The 4,272-nt window shown below is 42.2% G+C and overlaps 1 long non-coding RNA gene across 2 annotated transcripts; it reads left to right on the top strand.

Annotated features, from left to right (window-relative positions):
• The first annotated feature begins 579 nt into the window (after positions 1-579).
• On the top strand, positions 580-3,335 carry LOC147957217 (uncharacterized). Of its 2 annotated transcripts, XR_015610908.1 has the most exons (3): positions 580-1,291; positions 1,360-1,432; positions 1,762-3,335. It is a non-coding gene; the product is annotated as an uncharacterized LOC147957217 (long non-coding RNA). The 2 variants fall into 2 exon arrangements; XR_015610907.1 differs by having other exon boundaries at positions 580-1,432.
• The last annotated feature ends 937 nt before the right edge of the window (positions 3,336-4,272 follow it).

The raw sequence follows: 4,272 nt of genomic DNA, 5'->3' as shown, positions 1-4,272 counted from the left end.
TATGAATAATATTTGAATCTTCTCTGAATTCTTTTATGTATGATTGGTTATCTTTGCAAGTCTCTTCGAACTATCAGTTAGGTTTGGCCTATTAGATTGGTTTTTCTTGCCATGGGAGAAGTACTTAACTTTGGGTTCAATCTTGCGGTGTCCTTACCCAGTGACAGAAGGGGCAGCAAGGCACGTATTGTATTGTTGACATCGAGAATAACAAGATGGGGTTTTTATCATATTGCATGAAACTATCCCTCTGCATCATGTCATCTTGCTTAAGGCGTTACTCTGTTTTTAACTTAATACTCCAGATGCATGCTGGATAGTGGTCGATGAGTGGAGTAATAGTAGCAGATGCAGGCAGGAGTCGGTCTACTTGTCTCGGGCGTGATGTCTATATACATGATCATACCTAGATATCTATCTATCTATCTATCTCTACCTACATTGCTTTTGGTCGTACGTCGTGTTTGTTTTGCAAAAGAGTCCCCCTGTTTCTGAGAAATTAACCCGCAGTCTAATTTTAAGTGAGGTATAAGAAAACATCTTGTTTTTGAAAAAACACCCCTGCATTTGAGAGTATCAACCCGCGATCCTTATGTGTATTTTTTGCAGGGGCGGCCATGGCAGGGAGGGGAGGCGACGCTGCACTCCGGCGCCGCATCAAGCTGCGGCAAGGAGGCGGAAGCTGCGCGAGGAGAGGAAGGAGCAGAAAATGAAGAGGCATGGAGGAGAGGCGGGCGAGCGGGAAGGGCTGGGGCGTCGCCCACGACGCCGAGCTTGACGGCGGCCTTGCGGTGGCGCAGCCGGCGAGGACCTGTCGGATCTGGCCGGATCCGGTGGGAAACGGCGCGCATCCGGCGGATCTGGAAGGAAGGCGACCGGGGCGTGGAGTACGATGGCTGGCAGGCGCGGCATGGCCGAAGCCGACGAGAGAAGAGAGAGATGGAGAGAAAAGAGAGGACGGGAAGGAGATGAGAGGCCCAAGGGAGAGAGAAGCGAGTGGTGGTCACTTCAACGGGCTGCAGCGCGGCGCCGCCCCGGCCGCTGAGCGCCTGCCCGACCGCCCCGTCGCCAAGTCGCCAGCCCACTGACTACTCTGGGCTCGCCCTTTAGACCAATTCAGAGCCAGCGAGTGTTGCCCACATCACCGAACCTGGCTCCCCTTCTCCACCCCAGCAAGCACGCGCGCTTGAAGGCGCCCAGGAGCTCGCCGGCAACACTCAGCAGACGTAGGAGAGCTGCATGCCTGGTGCGTGTGAATGTGTCGACGCGAGGCAGTGGAGGCCTCAGCAAGGTTTGGTTTTGGCTTCAATTTTTTCAGAATCATCTTCTAATCTAATCTGATGGTCGTTTCTGCTGCAGTTAACAAATTAGGGAAGACTAATGGAAGGATCATCAGACCAACCTAGTCAAATTGACTGCTTCAAATTTTCGGGTATGTGCATTGACGGATTACCTTAATGCCAATATTTCTTGATTTTCGCTTCCTATATGAAATGATATAGCTAACTCTTGCTGAATATCTTTCGGTACACCTGTAAGTTTTGTAGCAAATGGTTCTTAGCAATTCTGATTGTACACTAAATTTAAGTGCTTTTGGAGAGCTGATTGTACAATAAAATGATTACCTTGCAATATCATTTTTCTCACAAATGATGAAATTCAGAGCATCTAAGTCTTAAATTTATCTGCTAAAATATTGATGTGTATCCTTCATGTTGTCCGGTAAGTTGAGATTTGCATTGCTTAATTATGTGATTACAGTCTTGGAGCTGATCAGCAGCACGCGGACATGCATCAGGAAGTCGACGGACATCCATAGCAGGAAGGCATGGATATTGAGCTGCAGCGACAACGACAACTTGGGCGTTACCTGCAAAGATACAACAGTTCAAGGGTTCAACCAAGTGTAAGTTTGCATTCAGTCAATTATTGCAGTTCTACACTGAAACATTCAGATTCTTGCATCCAAAGTTAGATAGGAACAGGGAAAGAATCTCCAACGCTTATTTACATGGGAAAGAACACTCTTTAACTTTGGTTCAGATCATCACTCTAGACATTCAAAAAGGATCATCAGTCTATCTGAAGCACCATAGATTGAGTTTGCAAGCAAAAGGATCACACAATCTGACAGTACAATGAGCAGTCTTTTTCTTCACATCTTTGTTTTAGCTTGCATCCGGCAGTTATGTGCTCCAAGATTAGGCAACCAAAACTGAACTTATGACTACATGAGTGCATGAAAAGCTGTTAATATCTCTTATTATTTGACTAATCTTTGGATCGGCTCGAGACGAGATTCTCTGGCTTTGGGGATGGTCCTTTGGGGTTCTATTCATGTGCACTAGGCACTTCTCAACACTTCCATAGTTATTCTAGAACCTCTTTAAATTTCCAATGCTCATTAGATTGTACAGGTTTTGCAGTCAACTATTCAGACTATTGACTAGGGACGATATTTTCAGTCCTACTGAGTCTGCAAAGGATGCGCCACCAAGATTAATTATGGTTTTGGTAAATTGCATCGGTTTAGTTATGTACCTGCTCCTTAAATGATTGTGAATTTGTGATTCAGTCGTGGAAATTTGGGTGCTTTCTTCGAGTGTCCTGAAAAATGGTTCAATGTGTGTTTGCCAGAAACTGTAGAATAGCAAGACTAACTTGTGTTGAGCATGTCAGTCTATGTGTGGGCACGAGTGACAATGTAAATTATGGTAGAGACGATTTTCTTGAAAAAAGTCCTGGAGACGCGCTGCTGCTGCTGCTGCTCTTGATAGCCAAAGTGGAGACTGCAGTTCTAAGACTTCAAGGAGGAAAGGAATACATGGTTGCTACATGGAGAGGTGTGTTGTTTCCCTGCAGAACAATAAATCTCTTATAGTTATTTAACTGAACCTGTTCCACTCTCATTGTTATGTTGAGATAAAAAATGTTATTGGTCACTCAATGCCCAAGTTGTTGTTGATTAATTTGACTTGAATTGGATTGTACTCCAAGAGTCCACAAGATGTCATTTCCGAGTGTGGTACTAATTTCGGCACATAGCACCGATTTCTAAAAATAAGGCTGGGCAACATGAGCCAACCACAGGGGAGGATGTTTCAAGAGAATAAACTCACTGTGGTTGCCGAATTGGTATTAGTAAGTTGCTGTTTCAACTTCCTAGAGAACAACAGGGGGTGTATTCTTTTTTTACTATTATTAGTTGCAGCACATGGCGACAATGATGAGGACTTGTATTTTTAAGATGTTGCACCTCTGTTTTTTGTTGACCTTTGATTCATGTATATATGTACATTCTATGGAAATGTATCATAGGAAATGTGAATTCATAACTGTATGGTTGATGTATCTATTGATATTGATGTGTCTATTAATATTAAGTTCTTTTTTTTTCATTGGTTTCTTATTTTTCCTGACAGTTATACCAGAGTGGGATATATCACCTCCCTACTTTGCCAAACCTTTTTTTAAACACTACTTTGTCAAACCTGACACCCAGATAACCATTGCTCACGTTCCAACTATGAACACATCACTTAAATATCCCACTAAGAATATTACTTTGCATTGTTAAACGTGCATCACACGTGCATTGTTAAATATCACATGAAGCAGGTTGTGCAAAAACAGTTGTGGAAATATATATTTTTTGGAAAACAAAACATTTTTTAAAAAATTAAACAGAAAAATGCTATTACACCTCAAAAAATGCTACTCACGAAGAAGTATAAAAAGTCCATTGGAAGGCCCACTTCTTCGGCTCATGGCCCAGTATATGGGGGTGTTCTTGCATGGATAAAACTAACGAGTTAAAAAAAGTGTGGCCGACAGAGTCGAACCCAATTGCAAGAATAACATCTATTCGAAAAATGGTCTTTTCCAAAGAAATATTTACATTTCATAAAAATGTTAACTAATCTTTCAAAAACTATTCCAATTTTTATATAAACATTCCCTTCTATATGAACAAAGGAAATTTTAATGTTTAACATTATCATTGAATTTTATTACAATTGGATATAAAATGGTGCATAATGGCGCAGGAAGAAGATTCTGCCTTTTTTTCGCCCGGTGCAACGCACGGGCATTTGTACTAGTCTATATCTATACCTATACTAATTACAGACTCCCAACTAATTACCACGTTAATTAGAATTTAGGAGCCGTTAATCTGGTGTGGGACCGAGTTGTTATGGTGGAGATCTTCCCTTTTTAGAGTTTTTTTTGGTTCCACCGAAGGATTATATATATGTCTAAAAAGGATTCCGG

Source organism: Triticum urartu, chromosome 7A (assembly GCF_056163025.1).
Source record: "Triticum urartu cultivar PI428250 chromosome 7A, HENAU_Tu73, whole genome shotgun sequence".
In the NCBI taxonomy this organism is placed as follows: domain Eukaryota; kingdom Viridiplantae; phylum Streptophyta; class Magnoliopsida; order Poales; family Poaceae; genus Triticum; species Triticum urartu.
The sequence above is the reverse complement of the archived record's forward strand: the minus strand, read 5'-3'. Positions and strand labels throughout refer to the sequence as shown.